The 22,703-nt window shown below is 34.8% G+C and overlaps 3 long non-coding RNA genes across 3 annotated transcripts; 2 read left to right on the top strand and 1 right to left on the bottom strand.

The window, feature by feature from the left end:
• The first annotated feature begins 3,319 nt into the window (after nucleotides 1–3,319).
• LOC133199554 (uncharacterized) lies at nucleotides 3,320–4,246 on the top strand. Its single transcript, XR_009722807.1, has 3 exons — nucleotides 3,320–3,405; nucleotides 3,533–3,632; nucleotides 3,800–4,246. It is a non-coding gene; the product is annotated as an uncharacterized LOC133199554 (long non-coding RNA).
• A 12,000-nt stretch (nucleotides 4,247–16,246) lies between these two features.
• LOC133199490 (uncharacterized) lies at nucleotides 16,247–17,033 on the top strand. The gene is made up of 3 exons (XR_009722803.1): nucleotides 16,247–16,521; nucleotides 16,664–16,686; nucleotides 16,913–17,033. It is a non-coding gene; the product is annotated as an uncharacterized LOC133199490 (long non-coding RNA).
• Nucleotides 17,034–17,884: 851 nt separating this feature from the next.
• Nucleotides 17,885–20,254, bottom strand: LOC133199423 (uncharacterized). The gene is made up of 4 exons (XR_009722799.1): nucleotides 20,121–20,254; nucleotides 19,768–19,922; nucleotides 19,088–19,316; nucleotides 17,885–18,473 (listed from the first exon to the last, which is right to left on the bottom strand). It is a non-coding gene; the product is annotated as an uncharacterized LOC133199423 (long non-coding RNA).
• Between the last annotated feature and the right edge of the window lie 2,449 nt (nucleotides 20,255–22,703).

The raw sequence follows: 22,703 nt of genomic DNA, 5'->3' as shown, positions 1-22,703 counted from the left end.
CCTTTTTTTAGTTCACCTGAGTCACTTAGGTGACCCATTGCTATCTGTTTTCGTCCGTAGTCGTGCGTCGGTCGTAAACTTCCAAGCATTCTCAGCTTTTTCTCTAAAACTGCCGAACCAGTTTCAACTAAATTTGGAATTTAACATCTATGGCTATAGGAAAACAAAAAAAATTAGAATTTCTTGGTCACCGGGGCCCACCTGTGGCCTGAGGGGTAGGGATAAAACTATCAAATTTAGTGCCATCATCGGGCTTTTATAGTCGACGGCTTACTTGGACATTTAAATCTGCGTTGTGTACAGAGGTACGGAATTATACGGATAATACATGTAGATATGAAAACAAATATTCCGAAAGGAAAACTTGGCAGGATTTGGTCAAGGTGGAAAGGGAGTGGGTTGAGGATAGGTTGGATGCGGTTGCCCTCCAAGACAACGTATTGTGTGCTTTGAAACCTTCCATTACTACCTTTTAATTCTTCAGCTAAATATTTATATCGCAAAAGATCTTCCGTATTTGTCCTAGTGTAAGCCGTCGACTGTAAAAGTCGGTGCTTCTCGCAAAACTCCATTAAAAGTGTTCTTTACTCGTGGACATCAAGCAGTATATTGTAATAAACATTGGTCCCTCTACCAAACTGTGAAATTCATAGCCCGAGGGCCGGGGATCAGGAGTTTGAGAGGGCAATAATGAGCATATAGTGAAAGTGCATAAATTCTCGAAAAAACTTCAATCCACCTGTATATTAAAACGTGTTAAATTAGCAGATAAACTAAATGCGCAGATCGAGAGCCCAACTCCAGAAACCCCCCCCCCCTTTATGGAATTTGCAGAATTATTTAAATTGTATACTGAAGCAAATAAAACTTTAGACCCCCTTCCCCCTTAAAAAGAAACGTAGAAACCCCTCTCCCCGCAAACCGAAATAGTTTTTTTCAGGTTTGGGAATGGACTTTTTTAGCTTGTCAAGAAATATACGGATTGGAAATTTTTGACTAGGGTAGAACGAACCCCCACCACCTTTGGAAAAGAATCCTGGATGCGCGCCTGAACTAGGTGTATAGTCATAATGAGCAAGGAGGCTTCCAAAATTTGAAATGTGTGGCATTGGGGTCAGAGGTTCTGGAGTTTGGACGATGGATCTAATGACAATATAGTGAAAGTGCATAAATCCTTTAAAAATCACTTTCCCTGTAAATTTAGCGAATAAACTTGGCAAATGATTCTTCCGATAATCCGGAAATGTAAATTTTATGGCCCTTGGGTCAAGGATTTGGTGTTAGGGCGGGGCTCTTCCGATTATATAGTACATATAATAATGTATTAATTATTAAAAATCTTCCTCTGCACCTGGGCATCTAAGAGGCGAGTTTGTATAAGCAAGGGCTAACAAAAAAATAACATGGTGAACTAAAGTTAACTATAGTTATACCCACCGAAAAAAAAGTTTGGGGGTATATAGGAACTACGTCATGACCTTGATCAAGTTCATTTGTGAAAGTTCAAGGTCACTGACAGAAAAAGTTTATAATTCGTGTCCGGTCCCTATCCTTTTATGGAGAATAATGTTGGGAGTTTCCACTTCACACAAAGATTGCTTATGACCTGAGGGTGTGTTCTGATTTTGACCTATGGTCACTGTAGCAAAAATGGATAAATAATTCCTCCATTCTTTCCCAGAGAGAAATACTTGAGAAATTGTTATTTTTTCAGTGTAATAAATTTTTTTTTATTAGTATTGATGTTTTCTTCGACTGCGCCTGTTTCATTCATTAAAAAATATATTGGGCAATTACCGGTAAATTTTTACTATAAGTGTTTAAACAAATTGTGAACACTCTTAGATACATCAAATACTAGTATTAGTGACTTGGCACCTTCTCTGAAACCCCAGCGGGAGTATTTGTACATTTTGGGCAGTCCTAGTTTACTATAGTTAGAGTTTCAAAGTTTTTACTTAAGTAAAGCAATGTTTTTTACTATAGTAAATAAAGTTTTAAAGTTTTTACTTTAATTGTAAATCAAAGTTTGCACTATAGTTTACTAACTTATTGAGGTATTTTAATAATTTAGTACTTATTTTTCATTTTATGAGGTGGGGGTTGTTGTATATCATAATTTAAATTTACAAATTAGCTAATTCAAATGCATTATTTACATTTATAAATCTAAAAAAAAATACGTTTACTATAGTTGATGGAGCTGGTATTTTGGTTCTAAATGATTTCAAATTTCATTTTATACAAAATTATATTTCTCCATAAAAAAACACTACATCACCATTAAATTTAAATACATTTGAATAAATTTTGTTTATGTATCGGTTTTATCGGCTCGAGAGACAATCTCGCATTAAAACTCATTTCTTGCACCTTTTTTTATGTGAGGGGTCGGGTTTAAATTCTTTGAAGCTTTTTATAAATTTTGACCATGAAATATCTTAAAATGTCAAGAATGGGAATCCAAAACATAGTTTCTCGGATCTATAGTTATTCAAATTTTTCACAATAATATTGTAAATCAAAATTTCACTTAGTTCATTAAAGTTTCACAGTTTGTAGTAGAGTAAATCAAAGTATTCACTATCGTAAATCAAAGTCTCAAAGTTTGTATTATTATAATAGTAAATAAAAGTCTCACAGATTTTACTATAGTTAAAGCTTCAAACTTTTCACTATAGTAAATCAAAGTTTCAAAGTTTTTATGAAAGTATTAATCAAATTTCAAAGTTTACACTATACTAAACAAAGTTTCTCATTTTTTTTTACTTTGATAATATAGTTAACTAAAATAAATTATAGTTAGTTTACTATAGTAAACTACAGTTAACTGTAGTTTGTTTTTAATAGTCGTGTGTTCTGGTGCTGGACAGAGGCCACTTTCAATGCATGTTAAACTGGGCTGTATTAATTTGTATTCTGAGAGGTTATTCACCTCTGCTATTCACCTATGATAATAAATCACTGTAAATAATGTATTTGAAAGGTCAATTAAATAAGAGAATTATACATTAATTTTAAAATATATAATACATAAAGTACTCTCATAATTTTTAATGGTCAGACTTGTTAATAATAAATAAATAAAAATGAGACAAATTTACCGTATCTTTGTACATTAAGGTCAGACGCGACGTATCTTCCATTATTTCCAAAAAAAAAAATTCTATCTCCGCAACGTGAAGATTTCCACTACGTAATTCCGAACTGATTTCCGAAATTGGTTTGAATGTTAAGAAATTGTTATGTCCCTTTATGTGCTTTTTTATTAGTTTGTTTACAACATGGAGGAGCAATTTCGCGATAAAGGTGGAAAGTTTATATCTGAAGGAAAGTTGAGGAAAATAAGGGCGTTAGAAATAAACAAACAACGAACAAACCAAGAAGAAATACTTCTGCAGCCAAGTGAGTGAAAATTTTATTATGATTTCTTGTTTTCGATTCTCTTTCATATATTGTTCATACAGACGTATAAACGACTTCGTGTATATCCTGCATATTATTGTATAGCTGTGCATTTAATTTATTAAAGGTCACGATGATGAAGTTTTTTCTGAGAAAACCCCAGTCTACTCCTATTGCTCATGACCAGTGCACATTTGTTTATTTTGATTTGGAAACTACAGGTCTTGGTAAGTGTTCATATATTGACACAGAAGTATGCATGCAACTGAAGCATTATTTTTAGAATAATTATGCAACTGTTTCATTTTTTCCTGAGTAATAAATTTGTAATGTAAAAGTGTATGTTTTTTGTTTGTGACATATTGATGTGTAATTCCTTTTCCTTATGATTTAGGTAAAGATTATGAAGTCACCCAGATTGGTGCGGGTGTTTCTGAAGAATCATTTTCATAGTATGTTCTTCCATCGACTCAGTCCATTTCACCCTCTGCCACTGCTGTGTCGGGTATTGCTGTGAAGGAGAATTTGATGTTCAAGAATGGAATGCAGGTGCCATGTAAGAATACCAAGGATGCTATGAAAACATTTGTTGCATGGTTGAAAAAATTTTCAAACATAGTGCTAGTTGCTCACAATGCAAAATTTGACTCCAGTGTTATTGTCCGTGGAATGCATCAGGTAGGACTAAGTGCCAAAAACTTTATTATTGGATTCATAGACACATTACCTCTAATCAGAGAAGCAGTTCCCAACAGAAAATCTTACAAACAAGTGGACCTTTTGAAAGATTTATGTACAGCACATTATGATGCCCATGATGCCCTAGCAGATTCTCAAGCTCTACAACACCGTATACAACGGGTAACGCGGGGGAGTCGCTAAAAAGTGGGGGGGGGGGGGGGGAGTCGTTTTCAACGTATGGGGAGTGCATTTTTCACCGCTTCGGAGGCAGGAGAAAGGTAGGTCACGCCTTTTTTCGTCATTTGTAGCATGTATTTACAAAAATTGTATATCGCACGGAAGACAGCGATAGTTATGCTTTCTTTTGGTCATTAGTCCGGCTCTCAAATATGTCTAGTATTCTCAAACACTTCGAAACTATTGCACAGAGTTCAAATTCACGGCGATTGAGTGGTCAAAACATGAATGTTTTGCACAAGCTACGACTTGCAATGTGGTTTAGATAGCTGAAACAGCGAAATAAAATTTTTATCTCTTACCTGCAGCAATCAAAACTTTTCAAACCCTTAGAAAAATAAGAAATTGGGACATTTTCTCTTCAGATAGTAATTGTTACGCAGGGGGGAGTCGTTTCTGGGAAAACAGAACGTATTGGGGAGTCGCAAAAGAATTTATTTCATTTTAAATTTCGGCATTTTGTTTATGTAACGGTTGAAAAAACGCGAAACGCGCACCATACTTTGTTGACCTTATATTCTATTTATAGAGATTCTGTCCTTGCGCCAGGTATTTAATTCTATTTAGAGATTATATTAGTAAAAACTTTATAAAAATACTATTTGACTATTTATCTAGTTTTTGTCTTGACCGTTCACGGTAGCTCAGTCGGTAGAGCGCTCGCTCCGTGATCGGGAGGTCGTGAGTTCGAATCTCGGCCGCGACAGACCTAAGTCGATAAAAAATAGGTAGCAACTGTTCCTTCGCCATGCGCTCGGCACTTTGGAGTGAAAGTTGCGGGTCTTTCGGATGAGACCTTAAAAACCGAGGCCCCGTGTCACGGCAGGCGTTGGCACGATAAAGATCCCTCACTGCTCAATGGCCCTGAGTGCCGAGTAAAGGTCAAAATTTGAAGCCCTTCACCGGTATATGGTGACGTCTCTATATGAGTGAAAAATTCTCGAATGGGACTTAAAACAACATACAATCAATCAATCAATCTATTTTCAATTAATTTTCAGTGCAGTGAACTGAATTTATAAAATCATTATTTGCTGAGTAAATCTCTAAGATTTAAACTGGTTTGACAAGTATATATAATAACATTCGCTGTGCTGACGCCCCTGGTCCTTACGTGTTCGATAGTGATCCGTGTTATGGTAAGAGTGTTTTGTTAATCTTATGAATTACACTAAATGTTATATCTTTTTAACGTTTAGATAATAAGTACCGGTATTGTGTTTATTTAAATGTAGAGACCACACACGCAGTGACACTGTTATGAGTGACTGGGCGTGGCGTCGTCATATTTTGGGGGTTTGTTGTTCGATTAAATTTGAATTAACATACTGATTAAATCTTCTTTTATTCGTGTTTTTGTGTTTTATTGGTAATGTATGCATGTATTATTTTTTTTGTTTGTTTGTAGCTCATTGCCAATTTGATATTTAGTTTAAATAAAGAACCATACAGGAAACTTGACTTTTGTCGTTACATTTACCTTATGCTTTTTACTTTACCTGTTTTGATTTTTTATTTTATCATAGTTATATTAAGATTAGTATTTATAAGCAGTATGCAGAAATGAAATGAAATCGTGTACCTAATATGCTAAAATATTTTCATGTACAAGTCAACATGTAATAAAGTTAATTTGTAACCACTAGAAACATTGTCAGAAGGTCCTTGGATTCACATTTTAAATAAATTGTAGTCGAATATGTCTTTAAATCTAAACCATTTGATATGTCCCTAACTTATTTCGAAATTTAATACGGCCTCGATCATACACTGTGACTCCTAGGATTTTGCTGAATGCAACTTAATATTACTGAAACTACTACACTATACCATTCCAAGGCTTTTCGACGGATGCCTTTAAATCCAAATTATGGCATTCAAAAAAAATTAATGAAATTTTTCGACCAATTTGATTTACTTAGATTAAAAAAAACACGCGGGTCTTATTACTTTCATTTGAAAAAAAACCCTCTTAAAATAGAGATATTTCATTACATGTATACAATATTGTATTGGTTAATTCTTGTTTTCTTTATTTTGTAGATGGATATTCAGGATATAACAGTAGAAGTTACAACATCTTTGTTCGAATGTGGAATATGTGGCAAGAAGTACAAGTCAAAAGGGACCCTAAAAAGGCATTTAGGGTCTCATACAGATCAAAAAAAAATTTATTTGTAATCAATGCGACAAAGAGTTTGAGTTTCGTTATCTGTTACTTCGTCATGCAAAAGTTCATGCTTCCGAAAAAGAGAAATACATCTGTGAAATATGCGGTAAATCATATTCTAGTACTGGGGCTTTGAGCGATCACAAAAAATTTAAACATTTCAATGAAGGATTCTTGTGTACTAAATGTGATAAGAGATTTAAAAATGCATATCATCTACGAAGACATATTGGGACCCACCAGGAAGAGAAAACGGGTTGTAAAAAGTGTGGTGGATTTTTTCGACAACTGAAGAATCACGAGAAAACCTGCTGCAATACATTAAGAGAGGCAATGGAAACTTGTGAAATTTGTGGGAAAAAATTTCTAGAAAAGAGATACTTGCACGAACATATGAAATACAAACATAGTTCCATCACCATTCCTTGTGGAAAATGCGAAAAAACATTCCAGAATAGGAAAACTATGCTGAAACACAGTAAAATGTGCAAGTCTGGTACTAATGTAGACGTTTAGAAACAGAGTTGATAATAACGGGAAGCATCTTTATTTTGTCATGCAAGGCAGCATTTACACTACATTATATTACATGTAGTTATACAAGTTAGTTATACAACATTATATTACGTTTTCTTATTTTGTTAACTTTCTTGTTGCTTTTAGCAGATTAAAGAATTTCATTTTAAGAAAGTTTTTGTATGCTTGTAGTTTTCAGCATTTCGATTAAGATTTTACCAGAAAATCACATTTGTTTTTAGCTCACCTGAGCTGAAAGTTCACGTGAGGTTTCCTGATCACCCGTTGTCCGTCGTCTGTCCGTCCAGCTGTCCGTCCGTCCGTCTGTAAGTTTTTCATATTTTAAACTTCTTCTCAAGAACTACTTGGCCAATTTTAACCTAAGTTGATAAAAGTCATTCTTGAGTGAAGGAGATTTTAAATTGCTAAAACGAAGGGCCAGGCCCCCTTCCAAGGGAAGATAATCGAGAAAAGACAAAAATAGGGTGGAGTCATTTAAAAAATCTTCTTCTCAAGAACCATGGGTCAGAAAAGCTGAAACAAATGTGGAAGGACCTGAGGTAGTGTAGTTTATAAATTGTTCAAATCATGGCCTCCAGGGGTTGGGTGGGACCACAATATGAAATAAAAGTTTTACATTGAAATACATTTTAAAAAATCTTTAAAAATCTTCTTCTCAAGAACCAATTGGTCAGAAAATCTGAAATTTATATGGAAGCTTCCTTAGGTAGTGTAGATTCTAGATTATTCAAATTATGACCCCCTGGGGTAGGGTGGGACCTAATAAGTATTAAAAGAGGGGAAATCTGGTGAAGAACAGCAGGACCAAATTTACTCAGGTGAGCGTTGTGGTCCATGGGCCTCTTGTTACTTTTAGAAATCAACGGATATTCCCAATCGTTTCGTCGGCAATATTTTTGATTCGTCTTTTCTATGGTACTGCCGAACGGGCAACGCTCCCCTCGATGGTTCACTTGGATTTGAGATGCTTCCAAATTTTATTTTTCGAACAACCTTTTGCCTTTCTGTTTTGTCAAAAATGTGGTCTCTACAAAAAATACACATAACTTAATTTTAATTTAAGTATTGTGTCTTAGAAAAGAAAAATGTTAAATGTAATTTTTAATTGCTTAGAATGTACTCTACATACGAAAATGTACTATAAATGTATAATATAAAAGATAGAAAGAGAGCTCTTAATATTTCATAAAGTGCATTTCGAAACATTAGTGAAGTACAATGCAATTTGAAATAATTACTTAGGAATGATGTTTGACGAAATATAACAGACTGGTAAAGAGCACTTGTCGGCTGACAGATCCATTCTTGAAACATCACCTTCATGAACTGGGTATACACCACTAGATTTAGATGTTCGCATGTAAAAGCCCCTGTTTAAGTATTTTTTTTTTAAATTACAATATTTCTTTCGATTCTTTTTCATCACGTATTTTAAAATATAATATTTTTTTTCACGTATTTTAGATATAAATCAGAGCATCATTTCATACCTATCTGTATTTATTTTGCATGTCATAACATCCACTAATGTGTGCATAAGAGCTGGAACATCTCTGGCCTTTATTGATACCTGACTGACGGGGCTTAAAGATTGCAACACACCAACGGTGGTCTCTGCAGCAAGGGAACCAACGCTTCTAATATTGTACGAACCGGTTATTCCATACATCTGTATTTTTGTGTCTATGTCAATACACATTCCTTGAAATGTTACAATTGGTATGCGATTTATATAACGCCTTTTAGGAGGAAATTTTCCAAAGTCAGTATCTCCAAGCAAGAATTTCCGCATATTTATCAGGTGTTGAACTCTGTCTCTGGATGAAATGCCTGGTGAGTCGCTTGCCTCATACCATTTTCTAATTAATTTTGTCAGTTTTCCTGCTTCTTCAAAATTGTTCTCTAGTAGCCATGTTTCCACTTCGCTAGAAAAATGCGTCCTAGCATTAGGGACACTCTGTTTATCAATAATGTCCTCAACAAGTGGTACCTTTAGGGCGGTTCCATTAGATCTGGCGCAAGCCTTCCAGCCCTCACTTGTTACACTGCCAAAGCCGTCTGTGCATGTAAGCACTCTGAGATGCGTCAAGTTATGGGAGCAATCTAGACTCTTGCACAGGATTTCCCCTGAACTTCCATTTATCTCTGGATAAGAAAACCAGAAGGGAATATCACTTTCGAAACCTTCTACCTTAACATTCATACCAATAGGAGAGTCATTTTGCCACTGTTCAAACATTGATGGAAACAAATATGAAGCATAGGCGGTAGATAAAGCCAACTTAGGGTACTTTTTGGACTGTATAACTTGAATAGCAAGCTGATGTAGTGGTTTTACAGTCTTTCGTTTGGATTTACGATGGAATTGTTCATGATTAATCTCATGTATTCCTAGCAGTGCTCCAAGAATTTCCAATTTTTTCTCTTTTTTCCACGAAGCTTTCATTTCTGGAAGTGTTTTTGGCAAAAGTGATGTTAGACCTTTGTATATCACGTTGATTTCATTATGAGTGAGATCTGCAATAGAAATTTTTGACTTTAATGTTGTCCCTAGGTCCATCATTTCTAAACTGTTCCATCGTTTTCTGGTTTTCTCCTCAGACTTCAGAAAATGTAAAACTGTACTCAGAATGAAATCATCATTAGCAATATGAGTCCTCCTAGTAGTAATCTTCTCTGAAAATTCTTCCTTTTGACAAACCTCAGAGGTGTCTATTATATCAAGGGATGATTCAGCAGGTGTTTCTTCATAGGAAACTCTATCTGCAAAGGTATTACGACTGGTTACTTTTTCATTGTTTGTAATAGTTTCTTTGTCAACAGATTCTAGAACAGCCTGGATATCACAATCTTCTCGTTCCTGAAGTGTGGAAACAATACTATCTGGAAGCCACTCTGTATTTATTGTCTCTAAGGAATGCGTACTTGTTTCCTGATTGTCTGCACCTTTTTTCATCTGTGACTTCGAAGGCAACCAAACCCTTTCGTCAGAGGAAGTGGTGATCTTTTCAAACGCTATATCTTTGCTCGAAATATACAGAACAGCACCACTGTTTTTCTGGTCTAAGTTCTTAACAATATGCTGAACATGGAGAGCAGAGAGAATTTCATCTAAACTCCCTGTAATTTTATTCAGCATAGACAATTTTCGCACAAGTTCCGGTTTTGTTAATTGTGTCTGAAGAGCATAAAGAATTGGATATAACACTCCAGGTTGAAGTGGACCACTGAGATCAATGTCACTTATATTGAAATCAGAAAGAACTCTTATGCTAGGGACGATAAAGTTGATCTGTGCTGATTCAGTTGAAACATAACCTTTTTTGGCAACCCCATCTTTAATATGTCCAGCATTTTTTGGACCTCCCATGAAATATAAAAATTTGGAGTGAAAAAGTTTGTACCCTGTTTTCCAGAATCTCTTTGTTTCTGATCTGTAAGACATTTCGCTCGAAAATTCGCAACTGAAAAACCGGACTGTTTCTAAAAACAACAGAAATGCTATATTATCTAAAGGATATCTATCTTCTTTCAATAGTTCCAGGAATTTTAAAATATCATTTGCTTTATTTTTGTCTTCAGTCGACAGTTTAAGGATTGCCTGTGTGAACAGGTCGCTTGAAATGTTGTTACAATAGTTTTCCGATATATCTGTTTGACAGCTTGAATTTTTTGTAGGAATATCTTGGTACTGTAATACAACTGGGCTTAAAATCCTTTGCCGCTTTGGAGTTCTTCTTAAGGGAGAGGGGGAGCCTCTTGTCAACCTGTTAGGAGTAAGGGTTCTCGGAACATTTAATTTTTGAGGAGGAAGTAATATGTTTGTGCTCCAATGACATGACACTGTATTATGCTGTTTTTTTGTTTTTCTTTTTGGCTGATTAAGCCAGAGTGCTGATTTCTTTCTTGTCATAGCTGCAAATTAGAATGAATAAAGTATTGATTAACAAATATTTACATTTCAAATTTCTTTGAGATAAAACTACAAATAATTAAAAAAGATCGATTTCTTTATAAAGCTATTGGTTCATCGATAGGCGTGGTTAAAAAAATCATTTGCGGAGCGAGAGTTAGAAAAAGAGAGAAGTGGACGTGGTTTTGATCGAGCGTCTTTTCAAATTATCACGCAATCCAATTGCTTGATCACAACATAAAACCATAAAAAAAAAAAATAGACAGTTACTCATGAAATAAATATCTACGGATTAAAAAGAACCCTTACATCTACGAAATATTTGGAGAAAATTTTTTTCCTTTTAATTATTATTATATTATTTTGGAGGAGATTGCCATTTGACCCGTCCATAAGTCGATACCATTTTTTGACAGACTCTGTTCCCATTTCAGATCAATATTTTATTGTATTTAGCTTGCGTTTCAATGTATATTTGGATTTGACATCGAAACTTGATCTTTTATCAACTATTTAAATATTTATTATAGTATCTATAAAATCTGTTAGCAATTTATTATGCACAAGGTAACCTTACTTAACCTGTATTTAAAAATCTTGCCATTAAGTTGTAATCTTTATTAATGATTATAGTTGGAGTTGCTATAAAATTACACTTTCTCTTCCTGAAAAATACCGATGTTTCTATGACTGGCATATAAGTCGCGCAAAGAGTTTCGAACCAATATTCAGCTCCAAAAAATCGACTTAAAGGCGAGTATATACTGGGTATATTCTTACACTTGTCAGAGACAGGTTCCGCAGGGGTCGAAATTCATCCCCGGGCTGAGTTGGTACATGTAGTGGGTATCTTTGTTTTATGAATTTTTTTATGCTTTATACTAGATTTTATTAATTTTGTATGGGTAAGACTACCGAAAGAGTTCTTTTTATTTTCTTTTGCGACTCCCCAATACGTTCTGTTTTCCCAGAAACGACTCCCCCCTGCGTAACAATTACTATCTGAAGAGAAAATGTCCCAATTACTTATTTTTCTAAGGGTTTGAAAAGTTTTGATTGCTGCAGGTAAGAGATAAAAGTTTTATTTCGCTGTTTTAGCTATCTAAACCACATTGCAAGTCGTAGCTTGTGCAAAACATTCATGTTTTGACCACTCAATCGCCGTGAATTTGAAATCTGTGCAATAGTTTCGAAGTGTTTGAGAATACTAGACATATTTGAGAGCCGGACTAATGACCAAAAGAAAGCATAACTATCGCTGTCTTCCGTGCGATATACAATTTTTGTAAATACATGCTACAAATGACGAAAAAAGGCGTGACCTACCTTTCTCCTGCCTCCGAAGCGGTGAAAAATGCACTCCCCCATACGTTGAAAACGACTCCCCCACACTTGTTAGCGACTCCCCCGCGTTACCCGTTGTATACGGTGTACAACGACTTGTGCTTCTTCTTGAGATATCCAGAGGGATGATGAAGAAACACAGCTTCAGTGTTGAGTTTGTTATTGAAAGTGACAATTATGCAATTGTAATGAGTAGAAATGCTTCTTCATTGAAACATCTTGTAGATGAAAATATTTTATCCAAATTTACAGCTAACAAAATTGCAGATTCTGGTCTTCATTATGACCATCTTTGTATTGCTCACCAAAGAGATCCTGTGAATGGCATAGTTTATCTTGTCAGGGGTAAGGTCAGAGTAACATCAAATTGTAAAATTATCAAGTCCTTACATCAGTATTTTATGAATTGTAAATGACCACTTGCTCAATATTGTGAGTAATACACTTGCACAGTTGGTGATGTTCTTTTGATCTTTTATAGAGGTTTAGAAAGATGTTGTTATATGAATATAATGACTACATGTTTCTGATTTGAAAAATTATCCATGATGCAAATACAGATTCTGTATCTCATTTATTTCTTATCAAAGAGAGATAACTCGATCAGTTACAATGAGAAAAATAACATTTTCTATAGAAAATTTCTTCAATAGCCTGGAAACATGGCTTTCAAAAATTAAATTTCATTTTATATCATACTTTCCCATCTGGATATATAGTGTCAATGGAAAATATATACTATGACTTTATTTATAGCATTCAATAGCTTTTTTGCATGCTATAATAAGGATAATCCAATTTATTCTAACTCTATAAATAGCCTGGTGATATACCCCAAAATTTTTGGGCATAAACAGGTTTATATGCAAATAGATAAAGCATGAAGTTTTGTGGAAATTTATCTGTAACTGAGGAAGGTCTCGTGTGTCCTTAAATATTATTCAAAGACCAAGAGACACCAGTGTGAGAGGAAATGAGATGGGTGTAGTAATAGTGCTCAAGCACTATTGTTTTGTTCAGTTTGCATTATGATAGTGATAAATGGGGGCAAATAAATAGATCTACTTTATGATTTGTTACTGAGTACTGCCAATTATTTTGTTGATACCTGTTCATCCTGTTTCTCTTGTTTTGGGGCAAAATAGCTTTATCTATTTATTGTTTATTTTTCTTTTTTTATAATTCTTTAGATCCTCCACAGTGTTGTATTTTCACTCAGGTGACCCTTAAGGCCCTTGGGCCTTTCAACCAGGTACAAAATTATGTTCAAATCATGAGCAAGTTTGCTCAGATCTCCTGCCCTCTGCAGTAAGTGTGATTACGATGTATTATCCAATCGACGTACAAAATACCCTGGTCATTTCGGAAGAATGTGTCGATTGGGTTGATGGTGCGAGTACCCATCTCGTACTGCCAACTCTGACCGGAAATAATGATTTCGAAAGTTGTTTTCAATTCATATTGCTATCTCTGCTTGAAGCTACTCTATTAAAGAAATAAAGTCCCATCATTTAATTGCGCCATTCTCAACATACATCGATTTTACGACGGAGGGCTTTATCTACTCTATACATCTGGCTTTTGACGATTCTTGTATAGGGTTTCTCGTCCGTCTGTTACCTTGTTCATGTTCGAATCAAATATCCTGCATAGTGCAAGGCGTATGACCTTATCAGTTTTTGCACCTTTTCCTTTGTGGGGAGGGGTACGTCCTTTCCATAAATACTTTGATTTACTATGAAACTGTACTTTAGAACTTTTTTTTTAATTTAGAGCCTTAATATCCCTTAAATTACATATCAATAATGTAAGTTTTCGAAATTATATGTGAATATTCAAGTAATATTTCCTTTCAGTATACGAAAGTTGCATGTAAGAATTGGAAAAAATTAAATAGAATAGAATGTAACAGAATACAGGCTCGTAGGAAGCAATTTCAGTTTGGGGGGGCACAGCCAAATATTTTTCAGTTGAGGGGGCACTACCAAAAATTTCCTGACAAGCAAAAAAAAAAAAAAAAAAGGTCATCAGACGTTTTTATTGATGGGGCACAAGCATATAGTACGCCCCCCCCCCCCCCCGGTTCCTACGGCCATGAGAATATAATAGAATAGAATGTAATTAAACTATGTATGTTTTTTACTTCGATTTCATGAGGCACTTCGAATTCATTGCTGCGCAGCGATCTTTGGTATTTCCTTTAACTATACAATCATTCACTGTACTGTGAACTGAATTATTTCGGGGAATGTGAAATTTTGATGACGCATTTATTTATGACGACTATATCTCATTTTATGATTTTAATTATGCATATGTTTCTTACCATACATTGTGTATACAGATTATAACACTTGAACATCGTATGCAAATTTTAAATGAAGATTTTAACAGTGTTTAATACGTACTTGTAATGTTTGTAACATCTCTCTCGGAGAAACATTTATATCCCTTGGATAGAAAATGAAATTAAAAAGCATGGATTTATTATATTCATTTTGAACTCCCGTGAAGCTGTGGATGGAAAGTGAAATTAATTATTTTGTTTGTTTGCATGTTGTTTAACGTCCCTCTCGAGAGTTTTTCACTCATATGGAGACGCCACCACTTGCCGGTGGAGAGCTGCAAATTTTGTCCTATACTTGGCACTTACGGCCATTGAGCAGTGAGGAATCTTTTTCGTGCCAGCACCTACTGTGACACGGGACCTCGATTTATACGGTCTCCACATCCCACAGTGGGATTCGAACCCGCTACGTAAGGATCAACTCCTTACTTCGCGACTTTAGAGCAGACACTCTAACCACTGCGCCACGCGGGCGACTTAATTATTTTGCAAATAAACTTCAATATCTTGCACAAAACTTTTTTGTTAACATCTGTATTCATGAAAAGGACTAAAATTATACGAGGGGCATTTCAAAAGTTCTGGCAACTGGTGTGCCGTAAATTAATGAGCGTCATTATCATAAATTAAATTATATCAATCCCTCAAAATAGTCTCCGTTGACCTGGACACACTTTTTCAGTCTTGAAATCCATGTGGAAAATGCTGCCCTATAGTCCTCTTTCGGTATACGCTTCATACAGTGGAATACGGCACTTCTAACTGCATGACGACTTTCAAATCGCCGTCCTAGGAGGGCTTCTTTGATAACGGCATTCAACCAAAAATCGCATGGAGCTAGGTCAGGACTGTAGGGTGGATGTGGTAAAACGGCAATACCATTTTCCTTTAAATATTTGGTTACTACCTCTGATCTATGGGCAGGTGCGTTGTCATGGAGGAGCTTTTTTCCTCTAGTACTGGTTGTTGGTCGGGTCGTTTTATAGTACTCTACAACCTGACACGAGACATTCTCTGCATAAAATTGACCAGTAACACTGCTGTGTTCTGGAACCGGAACTTGAGCAACAGGGCCTTTAGAATCAAAAAATAAGGCGTACATTACTCTCCGGACAGACCGGTTTCTGCATGCAATTTGAGGCCTTGTATCATTTTCACCGATCCAAACTTTATTATTGAGCTTAGTTTCCGGTTCAAAAAATATATCCATGTTTCATCACCAGTTACAATCTCATTTATTCGCCTTTGGTGACAATCTTCATAAATTGTTAGTAACTGTGAAGCCATTTCTACCCGGATGCGCTTTTGATCTTCCGAGAGAAGATGCGGCACCCATCTAGCACAGACTTTCCTAAGCTTTAAGTTTTCCTTTAAAATACGAAAAACTGCTGACGAATTAATGTTAGTTAAGTCTGCTATTTCCTCAACTGTATATCTAGCATCATCAGCTATCGTATTTTGAACAGCGAGGATTTCTTTTTCGCCATATGCACAAACTGGACGCCCCGAACGGGGGTCATCTTCAATAGGGTTCGCCGACCACCGTCTCTGGTTTTAAATTTTACTGTGTTCTTATGGGGTATACGAAAGACGCTTGATCACGTCACACGTGCGCTTCAACACGTTATTTTCACTTTCTCACTTTTGTTTATCAACTTGATTACGAGTTTGCGATGGTTATATACCTTTGAGTTCCTCGTTTTGGGCGGTAAAATGGTCACAGATATACCAAACCATGCTGTAATATAACTAAAGTGGCGTGTAGCCATAAAACGAGAAGATCCTACGACGAAACGGTTACATGGCGTCCCTGGATACAGCTAAAGATCACACTTTTGTTGTTTGCCACTACTATTTCCAAGAGTCTGACTAAGGGGTCAGAGTCAGGTGCAGTAAGATTGATTTATTGATAATCTGTACAATATAAAGGATTTCTTGATTTCATCAGTGTTCATTTGATTGCTATTGCATGTAATGATTTATTGAAGTTCATGTAGCTTAAATGTTTCTGTTTTGTTTTACATTTCAGAATTCAGAATTTCCAATACTAAAGTAAGTACAAATTTAATCATGCATCATGCAAGTCTCGTAAAAAACAAGTGAATTTATAGTTTTTATTTATCACTGAGCCATAATATGTAAAGAGATGACTGTATGAAAAGTGAATCACAAAATAAGATTACATTATTAATGTAATTTGATTCGAAAAAAAAATAATAGTTTGGTTAGATTGAAGTGCTTGCTGAAGTCCAGTAACCATATGTGACTTCAATTTCAGCACAGCAAGTGATGGAAGACAATTTGAAGAGACTCCACATTGTTAAAAGCAACTGTGGGAAAAATAAGCAAGTACCAAGCACCTCGTCTGTAATGGAGATGACATGTAGTAATCAAATCCAACATGTTATTTTTGAATTTTCTACAGGAGAGACTACCCCTGAATACAAAGAACCTATTCATAAATAGATCCAATATCCATGCAGACTTTGGACAATTTTTCTATTGACCACTTCCAAAAATTGAGAACTGTAAAATAGTTCAAGATTACACTAGTTTCAACAATTAAACATGTTCAGCTATTTGTCAATCCTGTGGTATATGAACTGAATTTTATCCTTTATATGTTTTGCAATGGCTAATTCTGGAAACTGTTACTTAGTCGACAAAAGTGCACAATAAAAATGCTGAAGAATTAAACTAATTACAGTCAATATGAAAGCTTAAATGTACAACTTCTTCTTTTACATATACCAATCCAATGTTTAAGCTGTAAACACTGCTCACTGAAAAAGTTCTAATTACAGTAAAACATGCTTATAGCGAATATGCTTATAATGAAGTGACGCTTAAAGCGAAGCTATTTTCATTCTCCTTGACCTCAAATGTACTGAATACTTAACAGATGTAACGAATTATGCTAATAACGAAGCAAGATTGTCTGTCCCAGAACTTCCTTTTTAGAGTATTTAATGTATATAATTGGATCATGATCTGGCATTTGAAAAAAACAGAAATCTTCAGAAAATGACACAATTTGAAAAACGGTTGAAAAAACCTGTACTCCTAATATGTTAGACCAAAATATAGTTACTGAATACATGACCTGTATATATTTTGCTAGTATATGTATAAGTAAACAGCATTCATGTGAATACTTCATTGTCTTTAAACATTTTCCCTGCAAAAATATGGCAGGTACATGTATTCTATGTTAAAAATGAGCTACATAAAATCAATATGTACACCTTTATTTGATACAACTTTCCTAAAACATTTTTCATTAGTGTTTGGAGCTTCCTTAAATATATTCAAGGCTTGATCACCTGGACAAAAAAGTTGGAATACAATTGCAAGAATTGTAGATAAATTCATTAACTTTATACATGTCTTTCTACAGAGGGAATGCAAAAATCTGGTGATTAGTAGCTGTAGTAATTGTGTAGATGGTTATACATTTATCTTTTACATATAACAAATGATGCTAAGATATTTCCTGTAGTGTTAAAATGAATAGAGGATATCCAATTTTAAATAAACAGAATTAAAATCTTTTTGAATTAACAAATCTGAGAATGTAAAAGAGATGTATCAGAGAAGTGAAGTTCTCATTAAGAGATGTACAACTGATCTCACTTTGAGTTCATTTTCAATACAATTTCATTGAATTCATGATCCACAGTCAAGAAATTGAAGCACTTAAACAGTAGTTGATGACCATATTCCTGTCCCTGTCATGGAATCCATGATTATTTCTATAATGGTTCTGGCCAGGAGTTATCAAAGAAGTCATTAAAATTAAAATTTCTTTCTTCAGTGATCTGCTGCTTCAATCGGAGAGGCTGAAATAAATAAAAGTTTATTTATCCATAATATCAAGCTTCAGAAGTGGTAAAATGATTGTTACTTTATAATTTGACTGTAGTATGCAGAACTCATGTATAGTATGTAAATATATTGTCAGGAAGGCTATAGGCTATCCATACAATTGTTTAATAGAGGTGTAACGATACAGCAATACATAAATCGTATTGATCACAAGGGCTTACGATACGCATATCGTATCGCCATGTATATATCGTGATACAGTACATTATAACTTTCATTGTTTTGTTTGAAACTTCTACATACAAGCTAAAAAATTTTAATGTTTTAGAATGACTGAAAACAAGGTAGCAAAGAAAAAATACATTGTCAAGACTATAAATTCACCTATAATAAACTTTGGTCAGGGGTATCAAGATATTATTTTTATATTTTCTATAACTGTAGATGTTAGCAATGAATAATGTGTTAAGATAACAGTCAATTCAATTTCTGACAGCTGGATCATACATCTTGTATCGCATGACCTGTCGTGATATGTATCATATCGTTAGGTAGCTTGCGATACTCAAGCCTATTATTTAATTACATATGTATTTAATTTAAGTAAATCTTGGGATTAAGTTTATACCTGAAAAATGAATATTTTGGCTAAATTATGAAATTTTTGGATATTTTCTGTATTTGATCTCCTGATCATCAGTCTATTCAAGATTGCCTGCAGCAAAATGGTGTAACATCAGGAACACTGCAGCTTAATGTTTACACATCCCATGGTACCCTGTGCCTCCCAGTTATTCATAGTGGGAATTTAAAACTTCGCCTGTGCCATTTATCTACAGTTTGCAGTTCTAGTTGACCTAAATAAAATGTTAAACAATCAAAATGAATTATAGAACATTGCAAAGAGTAATATATGTTTTAAAAATACTTGTGATCTTTTATTAAATTTGTAAAATTGGGGGTGATTCAATCATTAAAATATCTATAACAAGAATTATCATTAACATTTCAAGTGTGGAATATGGGCTGCATATAGATTCTATCGTTAAAATGATATTCTCCTACAGATCCGGTGAGGGCTTGACCCGAGACACAGTTAGGTTCTTACTAGGGCTGCATAGTACAGGTAAATGCAGATATCTCAAATATCTACGGAACCCAAATTTCAATGTTCAAGATACCAAATTTTAACTGTACTACTACTAATATATAAGATCCTCCCTATACATGGGTTTGTGTACGAGTGCACAGTGTCTTGCATTAATATAAGTAACTATGATTATTAATGAACATACACAGTAAACAAACCTGCAAGTCTGCGCATAAAGTACACATCTATTTGTTGAACACAGATACAAGGCAGATCTCAATGTTAAGACTGAAGTTGTTGACACATCTTGAAGGCCATATACCATACATTCCACTTTTAGGTTCAGACAGCAGAGGCTGGACGCCTTCACATTCTACAAGTTTTATATTGAAGTTAAGTGTCAATCTGACAATGAAGAGTATGTTAGACATAACAATGACTGTGATGTGAGAGACAATGGTACATGCAGTACGTCCTCTAACGTTAACAAATGCACATTTTCGTCTGCACAACATTATTACTACGAATGATAGTAATTCCCATGTTTTGCTGAATTATTAACTTTAAGTACCTTTCTATCAAATCTGCCTTTTTGCCACGTGTTTACATTCCTCCTTTTCTCATATCCTCTCTTAAATCGCTTTATTAAATGTAAATAAAGCGATGTCTTGCGAAACAGTACTGTCACGGTTTTGACGTTTTTAACTTTGTTTACAAGCGTCTTAGTGAAATCAAGCATTCTCCGTATACCCCATAGCAAAGTAAATTTAGAACCAAAAACGGTGCTCGGCGAACCCTATTGATTTTCTACCCTCTTTAAATTGAACTACCCATCTTGCTATTGCTCGATATGAAAGAGCATGCTCTCTATATACTACATCTAAATCGGCTTTTATTTCCGTTGCCGTAAAGCCAAGCAATGAGCGAATTTTGCAATACGCTCTTTGCTCAACAAAAAAATTGTTCTCCTTATCAGTCATTTTTACGCCCAGTATACAGAGTTTACCTAGTTATGACGTCATTTTAGCAGACCTATACGTCATTTTGAATGTAAAATGACGTCACTACTAATGCATATTTGCCTAAGCTTTACAGTGGTATCAGAGTCATTTTAATCAGTAACGTAGTTAAAATTTTATATACCAGTTGCCAGAACTTTTGAAATGCCCCTCGTACATGTACTAATGAAGGTATTTTTAATTAAATAATCCTGACCTTGGAGATGACTATGAATAATCAAAGATTGCATTATTAGTCATGTTTGAATAATATTGTCAGTTGGTCAAGAAATAACACCTCAAATATACTGATGGATAAAGAATTACTTCATAAACTACATTGTATAACTAATTAAACTACAAGATATACATTGTAAATGCACAGGTGCCTAAAATATGAAAATGTCCTCATGAATTTTCATACATTTGACATGTTCATAAAATTTATTATATACCCAAGTATGTATCACTCAATTTTACTGTAGATTTCATACAATCACGTGACGGTGTGATCCAACTTTCCGGATCACCACACTGTGGTTTTCTGAATCCATATCACCCCTCTCTGAAATTGATGACGTAGTACACAGAAACGTGACGTTATTTTTCATGCGCATCAAAAAGTTCCTTGACAAAATGCTTTGTTTAATGGGAAAATCTTATATCATTGATCTCAAAAGTTTTTTTAAAACTATATTTTGCTAGTTGTAAGGGGGGTATATAATAAATTTATCATTATAACAGCAACTGGATCCGAAGAGACGTATCACGTCTCGTTGACAGGCGCGGATCATCAGATCAAATTCGACGCTTCGCGTCTCGTTTGATCTGATGATCCGCGCCTGTCAACTCGACGTGATACGACTCTTCGGATCAAGTTACTGTTATAATAATGTATATATATTGAACATCTTGACTGAAACCATCACATGCCGTAACATCTGCAGTTCAATGATAAACAAGTCTGTTATTATCTAAAACAACAATTATAGTGCACGGGCTATGGTACTTGTTACATGCAAGCTGTAACAATTCAAAAAATTAACAATCGTTGTTTAGAGATATCCATGTACAAAATTTAATATTATTCCATTTTCAATCAACAAGAGGCCCATAGTCCTTGGCAGTCACCACGGTACACAATTTGAAGACAAGGGGGTCATTTGAAAGAGGTCACCTATACAATTCTCATTTGTTCTAAAAGCTTACAATACATAAATTTGCACTGGTTGCAAGATTTCTTATTTCGGAAGCATCATTTTCAAAATTTGCTACAAAATCCTCTTCTTCCGAGATAGTCTACTGACTGTAGTTTGCAATCTTAGCTAATGCTAAGATAAGATTTTCTGCTGACAAAAACTTCTTCTGGCATTATATTTGACCGTCATCATCTTTACAGACACCTCTTTTTCTGCATCACGATTATGTTCAGTCATTTCACGTTTAGCAAACATTTCTCTCAGGAAATTTATTTGTTCCTTTGAAAATCTTCCGAATGTTCGTTCTGATTTCAAAACCCATTCTCCTTTGTAAGTTTTATATTCTGATGGTGAGGTGGTTGTTTATCTCTGAAGCAATGTCGACTTTTTCCATATCTATTTGATCCATATACTCTTTGCATTCAATAAGACATTGAATATTTGGACTTTTGCGAGAAGTGCTGACTTACACAGTTAACGGCTTACATGTACTTTTACAGTAGGACAATACGGAAACTCTTAAACGATAAAAATATTTAGCTTAATAATTAAAAGATAATAATGGGCAATTTCAAAGCACATATTACGTTGTCTAAGAAGGGAACGGCAACCAACATATACTCAACCCACTCCCTTCCCACCTTCACCTACTTTCTTTACGGAATGTTTTTTTCTTCTTCCTAATTTGATTCCAGTGAAAGGAGAAACCACTCACGAAAAAGCAGGTGAAAATCGTCACCACCATCATCACCTTTGAAATAATTGTGATCAATTCCAACGATAGGTTCTTCTAGTGTGTACCGCTTTTACGTGCCTTGCTTTCTCTCTTCCTTTCGCCAATCCTTCTTTTTGGTTTCTGACGAGATTCTTTAATAAATCTTCCCTTTCTATCCCTCGCCATGATTTCTGCGCGCAATTTAATTTACCGGTTATAACATTCGCTTTGAAAATTTAAAA

The sequence above is a fragment of the Saccostrea echinata genome, unplaced genomic scaffold (genome assembly GCF_033153115.1).
Source record: "Saccostrea echinata isolate AGI-Se365-2 ecotype Australia unplaced genomic scaffold, CSIRO_AGI_Sech_v1 ptg000001l, whole genome shotgun sequence".
NCBI lineage: Eukaryota > Metazoa > Mollusca > Bivalvia > Ostreida > Ostreidae > Saccostrea > Saccostrea echinata.
The sequence above is the reverse complement of the archived record's forward strand: the minus strand, read 5'-3'. Positions and strand labels throughout refer to the sequence as shown.